The sequence below is a fragment of the Nerophis ophidion genome, linkage group LG23, assembly GCF_033978795.1.
Source record: "Nerophis ophidion isolate RoL-2023_Sa linkage group LG23, RoL_Noph_v1.0, whole genome shotgun sequence".
In the NCBI taxonomy this organism is placed as follows: domain Eukaryota; kingdom Metazoa; phylum Chordata; class Actinopteri; order Syngnathiformes; family Syngnathidae; genus Nerophis; species Nerophis ophidion.
The window spans coordinates 2,216,718-2,236,169 of record NC_084633.1 but is presented as its reverse complement, the minus strand read 5'-3'; the positions used below and the strand labels follow the sequence as shown (position 1 = coordinate 2,236,169).

Below are 19,452 nucleotides of genomic sequence, written 5' to 3'. Positions count from 1 at the left end.
GTGATATTAAGTCGGCTCTTACCGGAGACTTCAGCGGATTATATGACCTCCTCCTGCAGCTCAAAAAGGCAGCTGTGATCTTGGCTCCTCGGCTTCTCTCAGAGACACTTGCATTCACCGCACCCATCCAACTTTCAGGTATGACTTTACAATCTCACTAAAACACTATTAAAACAATAAGCAGATAAGGGATCTTCCAGAATTATCCTAGTTAATGTGTCTAATTACATCTGAAACGCCGCCTGGAGCAGTCGCTTTTTCATTTTCTTTTTTTTCTAGCTCAGCTCCTTCTTCACCACAACGGATCGGAATCATCATACTGCTGTGATTATAAGTAGTAAGTGTTTATTCAAAGCTAAGGCAAAATACCGACATATATATCGTATATCACGATGTGGCCTAAAAATATTGCAATATTAAAAAAAGGCCATATCGCCCAGTCCTACCAACATGCATCACTATAGCTCTTGTGTACTGTCACGACCTGTCACATCACGCCGTGACTTATTTGGAGTTTTTTGTCGTTTTCCTGTGTGTGGTGTTTTAGTTCTTATCTTGCGTTCCTATTTTGGTGGCTTTTTCTCTTTTTTTGTTATTTGGTTTGCAAAAAATATTTTTAACCCAAATAGTTGAAATTAGATCATCTCCCACGGCACACCAGGCTGTATCTCACGGTCATGGCACAGTGGTTAAAAAACCCTGCCTTAAGGTGCTACAATAAGCAATCCATATCTTACCACATTTGGACACCCGATGTTTGGTAATAGTAAGGTGGGGATGAAACTTAAAAAAAAAAAAAAAAGTTTAAACTAAGTAGCTACAGTGATGCCATGTCGTGAAACTCTTGTTTGAGTCTACAATGACACTGTATTACCCATCAGGTCACCTACACACCCACATAGAAATACTCGACAGCTCAGGCTTCACTGTTCCCAAGCTATCCTATGGAGAATGCAAATGAGCTGCTCCTTTTGGTGCAAACATGCCATTAGCCTGTCACATCATTCACCAGCTGGAGCAGTGGGGCCCATTACCCAGCCGCCCCTGGCCAAAGAGTCCCACTATACCACTCTTTGACAAGAGGAGAGGAACTGTTAACACGCAGGGCCTGTTCTACTAGGATCCAAATAAGTGCTAGGGAGAGTGAGAAAACTATAAAATTGTGTTTTGTGAGTGATGTACTAAAGCGTGTACAATTGATAAGGTGCAAAATTGGCGCAGATCGCTCTGTTTTAAAGGGTTTTGCTTGGACTATACCAGGGGTTGCCAACCCAAAACGTTGAAAGAGCCATATTGGACCAAAAATTAAAATGAAAAATCCGTCTGGAGCCGCAAAATATGAAAAGCCTTATATAGTTCTTATAATGAAGGCAACACATGAAGTAAGTGTCTATTTTAGCTATAATAGCCTACTATTAAAATTACTTTGTGTCGCAGGATGAAGCAAATCTTCGTTGACAGAAATGTTGAAAAGCAATATTTTTAATCTACACATTTTTACACCATTAGAAACCAATAGTAAATCAGAGGCTACTTAGAAGGTGAGATAACTCCTAGAAATTACTGGCTTTTAATAGTATAGATGTGTGTGTCCAAGTTAAAGGAAACGGCAGGCCGTCTTCTTTTGAAATATTTATTACAATGGCAAGCTAGGTAATGTTTGCTGTGGTCTGGAACAACATGGCACACAAACAACTATCTGAAATGCCGCCAATATTACATACAAATAATGCGTCATGAGACATGCAAAATTAAATGATATACAAATAGGATAAAAGTGAAGGATATTAAATTTGCGCAAATATACCTACAAATGAGGCATAATGATGCAATATGTACATACAGCTAGCCTAAATAGCATGTTAGCATCGATTAGCTTGCAGTCATGCACTGACCAAATATTCCTGATTAGCATTCCAACAAGTCAATAGTATCAACAAAGCTCATCTTTGTGCATTCACACACAGCATAAAACCTTTGGTGGACAAAATGAGACAAAGAAAAAATGGAAGATTTTATATGTAAACAAACTGTTGTGTCACAGTTCACACTATGGTGATTTCGAGAACCGCCAAAATTATTAGGACAAAACAATGTTCACCAAATACTGTCATCAGTGAAGCACACACACAAATATATTAAACAGTGAGCTTTCTAAGAATTGGGAAGGTTTGTGTCATGTTTGTCCTCAAACAAAAAAAATAATAAAACAGTAAAATTATTTTTCGCCCAACTTTTTCCATTTTCAATCCTTTTTTTGAAAATGCTCCAGGGAGCAACGAGGGCGGTGCTAAAGAGCCGCAGGTTTCTGACCCCCGGACTATACAGTACCTGCTACACTAAATTCCCACCACATTCATGTTATCAACCTGTGGAGTTTTACATTTTGTATGACATGCAGCGCACACATCTAAAACGTTTAGCACTCTTTCTGCAGTATTTAATTGCAATTTAGACAACTATACCTATTTTTAGAAAGCCCAAAGTGCTGGAAAACCGCATGACCGATGTTTTTTTTTTTTCACAATACCAGCAGTAACTGGGATGGTGCGCTGGAATGAACCACAACAACAACAAAAAAAATACATTTCGCAACTTGTTTCAGTTGTTTTGTTAGTGTTTGTGTGTGTGTGTATATATCAGAGGTGTAACGGTACACACAAATTTCGGTTCGGTACGTACCTCGGTTCAGAGGTCACGGTTCGGTTAATTTTCGGTACAGTAAGAAAACAAAATATACATCTTTTGGTTATTTATTTAAAAAAATTGCTAAATCTTCCACCAGAGATATTTTTCTTAGTGGAATATTTGATGTGAAGTAATGGGAAACTTGGATAGGTCAATAATTCATAATAACATTGATTATGATTCAATATTATGTTTTGAGCAATGACAGTTTGAAAGAAAAAAAAAACAGCTTTGTTTTATTAGTCAACGTTGCAACTTTTTTTAAAATTATATTGAGCCTTTAAGCTTTTTTATTTCACTTTTGTTTATTTTAATAGTATTTTTAGAATGTGCCATGGGCCTTTAAAACATTAGCTGTGGGCCGCAAATGGCCTCCGGGGCACACTTTTGACACCCGTTAGAGATAATAAAAAATAAAATCTGACAAATCTATGGGTAAAAAGCAGAGTCTGGCGACGCATGCGCGTTTATCATAACTCTCTTGCTCTCTCTGTCTCTGCCCCGCCCTCACGAATGTTGCTGCGCACACAATTTTTTGTTTTGTTTTCAACCCCTTCTTAACTCTGGACGTACATTGAAAATACACGCAACCCTAACTTAAAATTCCGGACATTTGAGGCATTTAAGAAACTCCACCTGGACAGCCCCGCAAGAGGACATATCCGGTGAAAAGAGGAGGTATGGTCAGTCTATCGTAGCCAGGTTGATGCTAGAAATGCCGTGTCTTTTTTTTTTTTTTTTTTTGATTGATTGAAACTTTTATCAGTAGATTGCACAGTACAATTGACCACTAAATGGTAACACCTGAGTAAGTTTTTCAACTTGTTTAAGTCTGTATCCACGTAAATCAATTCATGGTGCCTCGGTGTGCATTGTTTACACAACGTGCAGTGCGCTACTTAATATGTCCGTGTGGAACTCGTTCGGTACACCTCCGAACCGAACTGAACCGAACCGAAACCCACGTACCGAAACGGTCCAATACAAATACTCGTACCGTTACACCCCTAGTATATATATATAGATGTGTGTGTGTATATACAGTATATATATACGTGTAAAAATGTGTATGTATATATATATATAATATATATATGTATATAATGTGTGTGTATAAAAATGTGTGTATATATATATATACATATATATATATATACACACACAAACATATACATACATACGTATATATATATATATATATATATATATATATATATAGTATATATATATATATATACTCATAAATATATATATATATATACACTGTATGTGTGTGTGTGTATTATATAATTATATATCTGGACTTTAAACATTTTTTATTTGCATTGTTTTTATACTTGTGTAATCGCCCTGAGAAGGGAGATTTTTTAGTTATACAGATACGAGGACACAACTTCGTTCTGCTCCGGTCTGTAATGACTGCCACAAATCAAACACCAAACATGTACAAGTACACAGTATTGCAGGGGTCGGGAACCTTTGTGGCTGAGAAAGCCAAGAAGCCAAATATTTTAAAATGTATTTCCGTAAGAGCCATATAATATTTTTTTTAACACTGAACACAACAAAACGCGTGTATTTTTAAGAAAGACCAACATTTCTAGAGAGGTCTCTTATTCTTTGTATTAACATTGTTATTCTGAAGCTAACTGTGGAGGGGGCGTGGCCTGCGAGCCTGCAGCAAAGCAGGGTGTTGCCAGGACAGGCCTCGAATTCAGCGACAGGTGCGTAGAAGGCCCACCTGGGCCTTTTTATCTGATCACCTGTCGCTATGTTATAAGCAGCAGCCAGGAGGAGAGACGGGCTTGGGGCTAGAAACCAGAGCGCAAGCGATAACGAAAGAGCAAAAGACAATTGCTGGAAAGCAACTGAGAGACTTATTGAAAAATAAAACAATATTGTAACCCTGAAACTGGCTCTCATGTCAGTGCTTGATGGTCTGAAGAACCCTCTGGAGGGCAAGCCCCACACTAACCAATAATAAATAAATGACTTCTTACCAACTTCTTGAACATAAAAATGCATGACAATATTTTATATTTTGAACGTTATTTTTAACACTGTGATTACAAGTGGAATTATTCATTATTTATCGTGTTAAGCAATGTCAGCTCAGATTTATCCGAGAGCCAGATGCAGTCATCAAAAGAGCCACATCTGGCTCTAGAGCCATAGGTTCCCTACCCCTGCAGTATTGCAACAAACATAAAAATGCACTCCGGTATTATCATACAAATTTTACATTCAAATAATCGAGTAGGTTTTCCTGTTCTTTGCACCAATAGACTTTACCTTACTGCAGGGGTAGGGAACCTGCGGCTCTAGAGCCAGATGCGGCTCTTTTGATGACTGCATCTGGCTCTCTGATAAATCTTAACTGACATTGCTTAACACGTTAAGTAATTAATGATTCCGCTGGTAATCACAGGGTTAAAAAATAACGTTCAAAATTAAAAACATTCTCATGCATTTTATTCCATCAATCCAAGAAGTTGCATTTATGGTAAGAAGTATTTTATTTATTATTTGTTAGCTTCAGAATAACAATGTTGTTAAAAAGAATAAGAGACTTATTATACTCTAAAATTGTTAGTCCAACTTAAAAATGCGCACATTTAATTGTATTCAGTGTTAAAAATTATTGGTAACACTTTAGTATGGGGAACATATTCTAAGTAACAAAGACTTAGTTAAGAGTTATTTGGAAACTGGGGGACCATATAAAGGTTAGGGTTACTAATAAGCAATAATTCTGAGGTTATTGAGGGAAGCCTCTTAGTTAATGGCTTACTGCTTGTAAAATAAGGCCATGCAGAAAAAGGCATTAATAAGTACTTAAAAATGACTAATTAAGAGCCAATATGTTACAAATTTGCATGTTAATAAGCAACTGATTAATGGTGAATATGTTCCCTATATCAAAGTATTACCAAAATATAATATGGCTCTCACGGAAATAAGGCTTTAAAATATTTGGCTTTCATGGCTCTCTCAGCCAAAAATGTTCCCGACCCCTGCCTTACTGTAACAGGATTTGCAGATGTCTCAAGTAAATACAAAGGTTCACCCAATACAGTAAGCCTATATTGTTTGAGTAGCAAGTCACTTATCATTCCTTAACATTAAACAAATTATATTGAATTAGTCCCAGAAACTGTAGTAAATACACACTTCAGCAGAAATATACACAGATTAATAATTAACTACGCACAGTACCTTTCTATATATCTAACACTGTTGATGCAGTTAGCATCCGCCTGACATCGGCAGTGCAATTAGCTTTAGCATTAGCATTAAAGCCTTGTCGACTGAAAAGACACATATCATAAAAATATACTTTTTCAAACATGGTTAAACACTACAAAGATACATTCGGGGGTCAAAACTATTGACATAAAGACACGTGTACCTGAGAAGGGAGATGTTTTAGTTAGACAGATATGATGGCACAACTTGGTTCTACTCACGTCTGATAATTAATGACTGCAAGGAGGAAGTCAGGAGTACTCTAGTATAGCTCCCAGCACAACACGCTCCCTGCTGGAGCCGCTCAGTACTACAATGGCTCTTATTAATGCTGGCATTACAATAACATTGGCTCCATATAATACAAATAACGGTGCTTTACTGCAGACCAGGGGTATGGAACCTATGGCTCTCGAGCCAAATGTGGCTCTTTTGATGACTGCATCTGGCCCTCAGATAAATCTTAGCTGACATTGCTTAACACAATAAGAAATGCATATATCAGCTGGTAATCTGTCAGGTTCAAACACTGATGACATCTATTAAACAGACGAGAAGCAAGGAATCGTGCAGAGACAGAGTTCAATTTGGCTCAATCAGCTTTATCCTAGTTACAGATCCAAATTACATTCTAAAAGTCCAGCCCGTGTGCTTCCTCTATTTATTCGGGAGGTCCTTTTTACATCACTGAAGCTGTCGCTGAGGGAAAGGGGTAATCTTGACAACTCTAGTTAGACACAATATATGATTATACAAAACATGCAAATGTGTTGATGCTGGTGATATTGCCTTGTCTCTGCTCTGTCTGCGCCAGCAGGCCATTCCTGGACACAGACACTGATACCAGACAGGCTTGCAATCTTTTGGATTGCCATCTTTGCACAGACAAAGAAAAATACCACTTCAGCACAATTGACAATAATTGTAGCAACGGCCCTTAAACATAAAAGTTGTGTGATAATATATACATATTTATTCTAACACAATCACAGTGCTAAAAATAACATTCAAAATATAAAACATTGTCATGCATTTTAATCCATCCAAACGATTTCTACCACACCTATTCAAGAAGTCGCATTAATGATAAGAATAGTTATATTTATTTATTATTGGTTAGCTTCAGATTAAACATCTTATTAAAAAGAATTAGAGACCAATTATACTTTAAAAATGTTGGTCTAAAAAATATTATATGGCTCTCACGGAAATACATTTTAAAATATTTGGCTTTATTGACTCTCCCAGGCAAAAAGGTTCCCGACCCCTGCTGTAGACTGACCATACGTCTTCTTTTACGGGCCTGTCCGGGGCGGGGCTTCTTAAATGCCTCAAATGTTCGGCAGTTTGAGTCAGGGTTGCGTGTATTTTCAATGGACGTCCAGGGTTAAGAAGGGGTTGAAAAAAAAAAAAAATTGTGAAGGTGTGCGCACGCAGCAGAATTAGTGAGGGAGGGGCAGAGAGAGAGAGAGAGAGCAAGATAGGCATACTTGTTCAACAGCCATACAGGTCACACTGAGGGTGGCCGTATAAAAAAACAAACACTGTTACAAATGTGCGCCACCCTGTGAATCCACACCAAACAAGAATGACAAACACATTTCGGGAGAACATCCGCACCCTAACACAACATGAACACAAAAGAACAACTACCCAGAATAATTTGCAGCACTTACTCTTCCGGGACGCTAAAATATACAGCCCCCCCCACACACACACCTCAACCCCGATTACGTCACATCAAATATTCCACTTTGAAAAATAATTTTGGTGGAAGATTTTGCATATTTTGTGTGTTTTGCCATGAAAAAAACTGTTTTGTTTGACAAAAAAGGGCGTAAAACAAACAAACAAAAAAACAACATAAAAAAATATATAAAAGATTTTGAAATGAGGAATAGATCTGAAGTTGATGTAGACTCCAGAGATTTAAGCGTTAAATATAAAATGTATGTATGCCCTGGCACACCATTATCATCATTTCATGACCGAAGCAAAACACATTTTACACTTTTATACTGAAATAAATACACCTAAAACTTATTAAATTAAAACACAGAAAAAACTACCAGCAGCGGTAAAGTTTAGATCCATGAAGGAAAGTGTCACGCCCATAGAGTTCATGTTTAGTTTTAGTCATGTTCGGTTTGGTTGTTTGGACATTCATTTCTTGTTCCTACACTTCCTAGTTTTTCTTATTTCCATAGCAACTCATTAGTTTCCACCTTGTCTTCAAGTCACGCCCCTTTCCTCAGTTCTCACACCGGTTAATAATTATCATAGCTATTATTTAAGCCACTGTTACCAGGTAGTCAGCCTGGCAACTTCATATTACACAACTCCATTCATGCCAAGCCAAGCTGTTTTCCTCATGCTCATGTCACAGTAAGTTTTTGGTTTTCTTTTTGCCACAGTGCAAGTGTTTTGTTTCATGTTTAAAGTTAATAGCCTTTGTGGTAGTCTTTTGTTTTCTAGTCAAGTTTGTTCTCCGCCATTGTGCGCGCCTTTGGTTTGCCTTTTGTATTAGTTTGTGTGTGTTAGTAATAAATTAAAATGTACTTACATTCACGTCTAGCTCATGCCAATTTCCCTTTACATCGAGGAAACAATGTATCCCATAATCCAAGTCATATTCCAAGTCGTGACAGAAAGAAGAAAGTGAATGAATGTTTATAACGTAATACATTTACATATCCATACACATTTTTCTTCTTTTTATATGATTTATTTTAATGAATTAAGTAACGTTTATGACAACCTTTTTCCAAAACACAGTATAAAATGTGAGAAATAACACGACAATGCATACGTTTATAATTTGTTTTCAAAACGCTTACGAAGAAGTGGGACCCCAAAAATTTACTGTGGGACCCCATTTTGAAAATTCCTAGCGCCAACACTGCTGTCAACAGAGGAGAAAAAATGCTTTACTTAAATAAATATATTATTTATAAAGCAAATTCAACTCTAAATGGCATAATTTCACCTAGTCCCGGCCATGGCATGCTGCCCGCCTTGGCACGCATGTGTCCTCTTTTTGAGATTTCAGAATATGGTCAGGCTACTTACTGTTGCCATTAACAATACACATTTTAAAGTTGCGAATAAAAAATGACAAAGGAATACAACTCAAGCGCTTACTCTGCTACTTACAATCACTGTATTCTTCTAGTAACTAAATTTACATCCTGTCACACCTGCATCCAGAAGGCCACACGCCCTGACTGCATGAAAAAAAAATGAACGCGTTATTTATCTATTATATAAATAAATAAATAGAGACGTTAGACAATAGAGACAACAATATTTCAATCCTTTCCGTGTCGAGGCCAGGAAAGGTTCCCCGTGTTGAGTCAAATTAAAGGCCTACTGAAACTCACTACTACCGACCACGCAGTCTGATAGTTTATACATCAATGATGAAATATTAAAATTGCAACACATGCCAATACGGCCTTTTTAGTTTATTAAATTGCAATTTTAAATTTCCTGCGAAGTGTTGTGTTGAAAACGTCGCGGTATGATGACGCGAATGATGATGCATGCGTTTGACGTCACCGGTTGTAGCGGACATTATTTTCCAGCCCGATCCCAGCTATAAGTAGTCTGCTTTAAACGCATAATTACACAGTATTCTGGACATCTGTGTTGCTGAATCTTTTGCAATGTGTTCAATTAATAATGGAGAAGTCAAAGTAAAAAGATGGAGGTGGGAAGCTTTAGCTTTAGCCACAAAAACAAAGCCGGTGTTTCCTTGTTTAAAATTCCCGAAGATGAAGCTTTGCTATGGATCAGAGCGGTCAAGCAAACATAGATCCCGATTACATGTCAACCGGCAGTTTTCAGTGAGAAAATTGTGGTAATAAGTCGCCTCTTACGGGAGACGTCAGCGGAGCTTCTGTCCTGCTGCAGCTGACGTGACTTCCCACAATAGGCAGATAAGAGATTTTCCAGAATTATCCTAGTAAATGTGTCTAATAACATCTGAATCGCTCCCACTACAATCGCCCTTTTTTTTTTCTAGTCCTTCACTCTGAATTTCCTCATCTACGAATCTTTCATCCTCGCTCAAATTAATGGGGAAATTGTCGCTTTCTCGGTCCGAATCGCTCTAGCTGCTGCTGGCTATGATTGTAAACAATGTGAGGATGTGAGGAGCCCTACAACCCGTGACGTCACGAGCACATCGTCTGCTACTTCCGATAAAGGCAAGGCTTTTTTATAGGGACCAAAAGATGCAAACTTTATCGTCGACGTTCTCTACTAAATCCTTTCAGTAAAAATATGGCAATATCGCGAAATGATCAAGTATGACACATATAATGGACCTGCTATCCCCGTTTAAAATAGAAAATCTAATTTCGGTAGGGCTATAATTGACAACAGCGTGAGGTGGTACTCTTGTCAGGTGGCATTTTTTGTACTCCTCTATGGTCGCCATGGTGTTATATCAGCATAAAAATTAAAAAAAAAAAAGAATCCACACTAAAATCCAACAATAAAATAGAATTAAAAACGTTAAAAAGAGAAGAAACAATCAAATACATCAGCTGAAAGATGGAAATACTGGATGAATGATACTCCATGTCTAATATATTTATTGTCGACATGATCCCGGAAGTATCTATTCTGATCATTATATTGCAGCCATCACCTCTTTTTTTCAAAAGAAAGGCTATTTACGTGCAACTGTGCCAGTATACGCTCATATTCCAGAGATTTTAGCTGTAAAGCTGCGGCCGCAGAACAGTTTTAGGTTTGATGAATCACATTGTACTTGCTAAGTGATTATATTTGCATCACCTCCTCTCAGTAATTACGGGCGTTCTGATTGCCGTCATATATTCTGCACACCAGCACCCGCCTAATACATCACCTTTGCATTTCTTTAATAAGCGCAGTAGATCAGGCTCACCACGCCCTGTCATCATCATGTCTCAAAATGTGCTCTGTAAAGGAACATCTTTAGTGCATTGTAAATATGGGATGGGCAACCTTAGCTCCTACACGGGCACATACACTAACTCCTTGGCAATTTCTAACAAGCAATCAAACAACGACAGACAAGGCGTTCTACTAAACAAAGGGCATGAAAAACCACTACTTAATAAGCACAATTCATAATTGTCTTTGACTGCAGATTAGATTTAAAGCTCATTTTGGTTCAGGTTCAATGATCCATTAATGACAATAATTATTTGGAACACCAAATTAATGAACATGAGCACACAAGTGCTTACTTGCTGCGGCTTCGGAGAACGTTCATGTTTTTAAGAGCAGGCTTAAGACCCACTTTTTTTTTTATTTGGCTTTTACCTGATATTAATTATTTTATTGAAGTCATTTGTATTTTACTTTTTATACTATTAGTTTTTAAATATTTTATTAGTTATATTTATTTATTTTTTACTGTATATATATATATATATACTGTATATATGTATATGTATATATATATATATATATATATATATATATATCCATCCATCTTCTTCTGCTTACCCAAGGTCGGGTCACGGGGGCAGCAGCCTAAGCAGGGAAGCCCAGACTTTCCTCTCCCCAGCCACTTCGTCCAGCTCCTCCCGGGGGAACCCGAGGCGTTCCCAGGCCAGCCGGGAGAGATAGTCTTCCCAAAGTGTGTATATATGTATATATATATATATTTTATTTTGTATTTTTTATATTAATCTTCATATGTTTTACTCATGGTTCTTACTACTTTACAAGTTTTATTATTTTTATTTTCCAACGTTCCTCAGATGAGCCATCTGCCTCAGGGGTTATCGGCCGTGCTTCTGGGGGTGCTTTTGTATCAGCGTCCTGGTGGCCATTGTCTGATGACCTCCTGATGCAAATGGCTCCTGTGATAGTGTTTACTCATATGTCTCCTCTGTACTCAGTCCGTATAGTTGCATATGTGTGTATGTTTTGTGTGTGTTTGTGTTTGGTATCTATGTCCCTGCGTACCTTTGTGATAATAGGGGATATGGGGTCACCAGGGTATTGTTTTTAACTTTGTAAAGCACTTTGCGTTGCATTTTTTTATGTATGAAAAGCACTTTATAAATAAAACTTGATTTGATTTGATTACAGAAGAAGAGAAAGTCAACTAATTACAAATAGACGGAGTAGACATTGAAAGGGTAAAATACATTTTTTTTTTGGGTGTAATAGATGATAAAATGAATTGTAAATATCATGTAAAAAAAATATACAACGTAAAGTAGCAAGAAACACGTCAATAATGAACAAAGCAAAACATGTTCTAGACCAAAAATCACTTCATATTCTCTACTGCTCGCTGGTGTTACCATATCTGAGTTATTGTGTAGAAATATGGGGAAATAACTACAAATGTGCGCTTCATTCACTAACCGTGTTGCAAAAAAGATCAATTAGAATAATACATAATGTTGGATATAGAGAACATATTAATTTAATGAATCACAATTTTTGAAATTCAACAATTTGGTGCATTTGCAAACAGCTAAAATGATGGACGAAGCAAACCATAACCTGCTACCCAATAATGTACGACAATTCTTCTCAACAAAAAAGGAGAAATATAATCTTACAGGAAAATCTAAATTAAAACATTTGTACACTCGCACAACACTTAAAACCTTTAGCATATCAACTAAATTACGCAATGGATTAACCAAAGAAATCAAAAAAGCACCAATATGATTCAGTTTAAGAAACTGTTCAGACTACAAGTGTTCACAAAGTACACAGCACAGGTTTTATGATGAACATCTTCAACCCTTATTTAATATCTCAAGATTATTTATATATTTATTATTTGTTTGCTTACTATGGTATATTTATTTATTATTTAGTTATTCACTGTTCTGTTACAGAGAACAAGGAAATAGGATACAATTGCTACGGTATTAAATAAATAACTGATAAATGGGTTGTACTTGTATAGCGATTTTCTACCTCCAAGGTACTCAAAGCGCTTTGACACTACTTCCACATTTACCCATTCACACACACATTCACACACTGATGGAGGGAGCTGCCATGCAAGGCGCTAATCAGCACCAATCAGGAGCAAGGGTGAAGTGTCTTGCTCAGGACACAATGGACATGACGAGGTTGGTACTAGGTGGGGATTGAACCAGGGACCCCCGGGTTGCGCACGGCCACTCTTCCACTGCGCCACGCCGTCCCAAAAAGGGTTAAGATTAAATAAACTCTGCTTCTTCCTTCTCCTTTTCGTACATGCTGTAATGAAACAACTGGAAATGTGTGACGCATTACATTGTATCGTATGCATCTTCCAAATAATCTGAAACTGAATTGCACTGAACAGTACGAGATGGGTTAATTCGCACTTACAGTTCTACTATATTTTGCAGGGAACAAGGGTGAAAGAGAGATGCAGATGGCTGCTTTTGGCTGAAGGCTCTGCTGTGTAATAAGAACCACATTTTGCTGGGCTGAAATATGCTTTACGTGGCAGAGCGCTGCACACACAACCCGCCCACCGACCCACACACACGTGAATACAATAGGAATTCTGACCAAGCATAAGAAACGATGTCTACCAAAACCACTTGAATGCATAAATGCACTCATGTTTTGTTTGTTTTTGTTCTTTTATTCTAAGATCAGGATGTGTTATCGGTCTATTCTCACTGGAAGCCACAAAACAATCATAATCAGTGTTAACTTATGGATACAAACACGCATGTCAGCCTTCTACTCTGAAGATCATGTTTCAAATTGTGTGTTTCATGTTCTTTCTATGGTTATCTTCCGGTATTCCGGCTTACTCTCAAATTCCAAGATCATGTATGTTGGGTTCAGTGTATATTAAGCCGTGTCGATATGACAGTAGATTTTTTTAAATAGTCGTCGAGGTTACTGTGTTTTATCCGTTATACAGTGCTCAATACCGGGGTAAATAGATATACGTTAGGTCAGTAAAAAAACACATAGGCTATTTCATTCCTAAAAGCCAATTTCGCAGGTTTTCCCTGCCTTTATCCCTTGAAGAGCAGAGAAACCTGCGAAACAGGCTTGTAGGGATGAAATAGCCTGTGTTTTTTCCTGACTTAATGTATTTTTTTAAATATACATTTTACATTTCCCCCACTCTGATGTTGAAAAAAATCGACATTCACACTAAAAGAGTTTAAAAAAAATAAAATAAAAGAAGTGTCTTTGCATATAAATCATTCACTGACTTAAATGCTGAAAAAAGTAGCTACAGCTGATTGGCCGTTGTGTTCATCAATATATTGAGGTATTACATATACAATTTGTGGACATTTTCTTTAGAATTAGTACACATAAGTGTTTCCCCGATACCAATATTTTGGTACCGGTAACAAAATTATTTCGATACTTTTCTAAATAAAGGGAACCACGAAAAATTGCATTATAGGCTTTATTTTAACCAAAAATCTTAGGGTACATTAAACATTTGTTTCTTATTGCAGGTTTGTCCTTGTCTTTTATTTGTAAGTAAGCAAACAAAGGTTTCTAATTAGTCTGCTGAAATATGCAGTAAAATATTGTGATTTATCATTCGCTTATTTTGTCAACATTATTAAGGACAAGTGGTGGAAAATTAATTATTCATCATTTACTGTTAATATCTGCTGATTTTTTTTTTAACATGTTCTATCTACAGTTCTGTTAAAATGTAATAAAAACGTATTCTTCTGTTGTTTGGAGGCTTTACATTAGTTTTGGATGATACCACAAATTTGGGCATCAATCCGATACCAAGTCGTTACAGGATCATACATTGGTCATATTCAAAGTCCTCATGTGTCCAGGGACATATTTCCTGAGTTTATAAACATAATATACATTTTTAAACAACGAAAGATGTTGTGATGCCAAAAAATATCGATGTAATCATAGTGGTATTGGATGTTAGGTTTAGATCCACCGATGGCGTTTGTTTACATCGTGTTATAACTTGACCTTTATCTTTAGTTTTTAAGCCAAAACGCGTCCATTCTCCCTTTTCTACACACTGCTTGTAAGTACTCTGTGATTGTGCGCTGCCGAACATGCTCCTCTGCTCGTAAACCAGCAATGACATGAAGTGACGACGATGGGGGCGTGGTGGACTGGTACTTCTCAGAGGCGGTATAGTACCAAATATGATTCATTAGTGTCGCAGTACTATACTAATACCGGTATACCCTAACACCCACTTAGCTCAGGAAACGACTTAGATGTCTTAATTACTTGTGTTTTGTTGTTTCAAAGAAACCAGAGTTTATGAAAAACTTCACCCCGGCCGGAGGTTTTTCCAAAAGCTTAATGTGTGAGGATAAAAAGTTGTGCTTGAGTGTGGGCAAAAGGGCATGACGCATTAAAAAATTTGTTTCCAAAAATGTCTGGGTTCATGTGGACATAGCCTATTAGCGTACATGCTTGTTTGCTTATATTTGCCCAGTGATTGGCTCACCAGGGTGTACCTTGGCTTGAATAGGCCCATGACTCAGCCATGACGCTAAAGCACGGCCAATTAACTGCCGACCCGGGGGCCAAGTCCCGCCTAAGAATGACACCATACTGCGCTTCCTCTCCCTACATCAGGGGTCGGCAACCCAAAATGTTGAAAGAGCATTATTGGACTTAAAGTACAAAGAAAAAATCTGTCTGGAGCTGCAAACAATTAAAGGGCTTATATAATTGTTATAATGAAGATGATGATGTAAGTATATATATTAGCTATCATAGCCTACTATCAAAGGCTGACTCATATCTTCGTTGACTGAAATGTTCTATTTCAATTTTTACACAACACATTTTTACAACATTAAAGACCATTAGTAAATCAGAGGCTCCTCAGAGGGTGAGATAACTCCTGGAAATTACTGGCTTTTATGTCCAAAGGTATAGATGTGTATGTCCAAGTTTAAGGAAACGGCTGGCTGATCTTCTTCTAATGGATTTATTACAATCTTGCAAGCTGGGTAACGTTTTCTGTGGTCTGGAACAACATGGCGCACAAAATGCAGCCAATATAAAATACAGATGTGTCATGAGACATGCAAACAAATTAAACACGCTAAGGACATAAGTAAAGCCAAATAAATGAGCTCAAATTTACCTACAAACGAGGCATAATGATGCAGTATATACAGTACAGTACAGTACATACTGCTAGCCTAAATAGCATGTTACCATCAATTAGCTTGCAGTCATGGATTAACCAAATATGCCTGATTAGGACTCCACACAAATCAATAACATCAACAAAGCTCACCTATATGCATTCACGTACAGCATAAAACATTTGGTGGACAAAATGAGACAAAGGAGGAGTGGTATAGAACACGTCTTTCCGTGGCGGGATCGGAGAAAGTTGTACATGTAAACAAACTAGGATGAGTTCAAGGGTCGCTGAAATTAGTAGGACAAAACGGTGCTTGCCAAATACTCTCATCAGTGAAAGATGTTTAATAAAAACAGTGAGATTGCTAACAATCAGGAAGGTTTGTGTCATGTTTGTCCTTTTACAGAATACACATTAAAAAAAAAAAATTATTTATCTTTTTCCATTTTCACACATCTCTGAAAGAAGTCCATGGAGCCACGAGGGTGGCGCTAAAGAGACGCGGGTGGCTGACCCCCGCCCTACATGCTTGCATCAAGTTCCTGAAAACACGAGAGTACTCCTGTTGTAGAGAGGAAATAGTGTAACTGAGGCCAGCCAGTGTGGCTTGGCCATGCGCACGTTAGCAAACTCCACTCCCCGATGACTTCCATTTAGCCAGTCGGGGCTTTTGGCTCGCCACGCAACACGCTCGCCTCTCATCCAGACTACCAGAGTTTGCGTCCCCGTGCGGAACGGGATAAAGGCAGGGGGGCCACCTGGGTTACAGTGGTGCAGTGACCCGGATGAGAGTGGCTGTACACCAGAAGGAATAAAGGCAAAGGACAGACTAAAAAAAATAGCATTTGAAACAGAAGTTAAAAACACATTGAAATAGCAAATACAAATTACCCTAAGAACAATTTGTTAGATATAAAGCAGTTAAAAACAGTTTAAAAAAGTTAAAAGTTAAAAACAGTTTAAAGTCTCATGCTGGGTTAAAAGCCAGTGAATAAAAATGGGTTTTAAGAAGGGTCTTAAAAATAGCCAAAGAAGGGGCCTGTCTCACATGGAGAGGAAGATCGTTCCAGAGTTTGGGACCCGCAACAGAGAAGGCTAAATTGCGGGATTATAATCAGTAACTATGATCCGCAAATAACTTGGTGTTGAGTGTATGTACGGTATAGAGCTCGGCAGAGTAACCGTGTAATACTCTTCCATATCAGTGGATGGCAGCAGGTATCTAATTGCTTTGTAGAAGTCGGGAAAAATGGTTTGTCGTGATCACAATATGCGGGAGGCAGCGTGTAGGTAAAAAGTTATCTACTGCTTAAACAATAAAATAAATAAAAGGTCAATAAGTGCTGCTAAGAATGGGCATTGAAGCTTAGGGATGGCTATGCAAAACGAAACTTAAACTGAATTGGCTGCAAAGTAAACAAAAACAGAATGCTGGAGTACAGCAAAGACTTATAGCGGGTGGAGTAGACGGCGTCCACAATGTACATGAAACGACAATCAACAATGTCCCCACAAAGAAGGATAGCGTCTGCACAACTTAAATAGTCTTGATTGAAAAAAACAAAGCAGGTGCGGGGAATAGCGTTCAAGGAGGACATGAAACTGCGGCAGGAAAATACCAACAAAAGAGGAAAAGCCACCAAAATAGGAGCACAAGACAAGTACTAAAACACTACACACAGGAAAACTGCAAAAAACTCAGAATAAGTCACGGCGTGATGTGACAGGTTGTGACAGTACACCTACTTAGAGCAGAGAGCTATAGTGATGCATGTTTGGTTATGATTTGAATTGATATCTACAGAGCCCCTAAAGCAGGGTTAGGGAACCTATGGCTCTAGAGCCAGATGTGGCTCTTTTGATGACTGCATCTGGCTATCAAATAAATCTTAGCTGACATTGCTTAACACGATAAGTAATTAATAATTCCGCTGGTAATCATGATGTTAAAAATAACGTTCAAAATATAAAAAAATTGTTATGAATTTTAATCCATCTATTTGTTTTCTACCACACCTGTTCAAAAAATAATGTTATTAAAAAGAATTAGAGACTTATTATACTATAAAAATGTTGGTCTTACTTAAAAAATGCACGCATTTAGTTGTATTCAGTGTTAAAAAATATGATATGGCTCTCACGGAAATACATTTTAAAATATTTGACTTTCATGGCTCTCTCAGCCTAAAAGGTTCCCGGCCCCTGCCCTAAAGGGACATGGAGGGACAAAAAATGTTTTGCGAAATCTCGCGAAAGTTTTTTTTCCTGTGTTAGTGAACTGGAAGTAGAACAGACACAGCGATGGTGAACCGGAAGTGAAACAGACACAGCGATGGAGGAGCCTACCCATCATCTCGGGACACGAAGAACCACTCCAAATCGTCCTCCTTGGTTGCAACTGACGTATCATGGCCCCACAACAGAGCACAGATGATGGATAGGCTCCCGCCACTCCATCGTTGTGTCTGTTTTACTTCCGGTTCACTGACATAGGAAAAAAAAGTTTTGCGAGATCTCGCAAAGATCCATGTCCCTATAGGGACTCCGTAGCTATCCAAAAATAGCAAGAACGACTTTTTACTGTCAAAATTGGCTACTGAGGTTAATTTTTCAATGATTTCTGCTGGTGGTTGTTTCAAGGAAAAAAAATGTGCCTTGGCTCAGAAAAAGTTGACACACACTGAACTAAACATTTTGCACAAGTTCCCTAAAAAAAGCGTTGTAACTCTTACAAAACAAACAGACCAAAACCAAATGTTCTCTGTGGTAAGAAAAAAATACGGTAACACTTTAGTATGGGGAACATTATGGGACGGTGCAGAGGATTGGGTTGAGGGGATAACCTGAGGGTTCCTGGTTCAATCCCCACCTTCTACCATCCTCGTCACGTCCGTTGTGTCCTTGAGCAAGACACTTCACCCTTGCTCCTGATGGGCGCTGATTAGCGCCTTGCACGGCAGCTCCCACCATCAGTGTGTGAATGTGTGTGTGAATGGGTGAATGTGGAAATAGTGTCAAAGCGCTTTGAGTTCCTCAAAAAAGGTAGAAAAGCGCTATGCAAGTATAACCCATTTACCATTTACCATTATTATGATAGAGTTAGGGTTGAGATTGGGGTCGTGGTTGGGGTTGGAGTTGGGGTCAGGGTTAGGGTTGTGGGGAAGACTCTTAGTTAATGGCTTACTGGTTGTGTAATAAGGCCATGCAGAATAAGGCATTAATAAGTACTTAATAACTAATTAACAGCCAATATGTTACTAATTTGCATGTTAATAAGCAACTAATTAATGGTGAATATGTTCCACATACTAAAGAGTGACCAAAAATATGACTACTAACAAAGGAAGAAGTCTGGCCCCCGGAGTCTTTAGCTTTTTGGAAATGTGGCCCCAATTGAGTTGACTATCCCCGCTGTAACAGATGGATTT

At 38.0% G+C, this 19,452-nt stretch overlaps 1 protein-coding gene across 13 annotated transcripts in view; it reads right to left on the bottom strand.

Annotated features, from left to right (window-relative positions):
* rbfox1 (RNA binding fox-1 homolog 1) overlaps positions 1-19,452 on the bottom strand; it is a 344,384-nt gene that overhangs the window by 129,810 nt on the left and 195,122 nt on the right. Inside the window, exon 1 of one of the 13 annotated variants that reach the window (XM_061885353.1) lies at positions 6,156-6,208. The exons of 11 other annotated variants lie outside the window; for them this stretch is intronic. The gene's annotated coding sequence lies outside the window, so the exon portion shown is untranslated. Of the gene's footprint in view, positions 1-6,097; positions 6,209-19,452 lie in introns of those variants that run through there. One more of the 13 variants, XM_061885352.1, reaches the window with a different exon arrangement.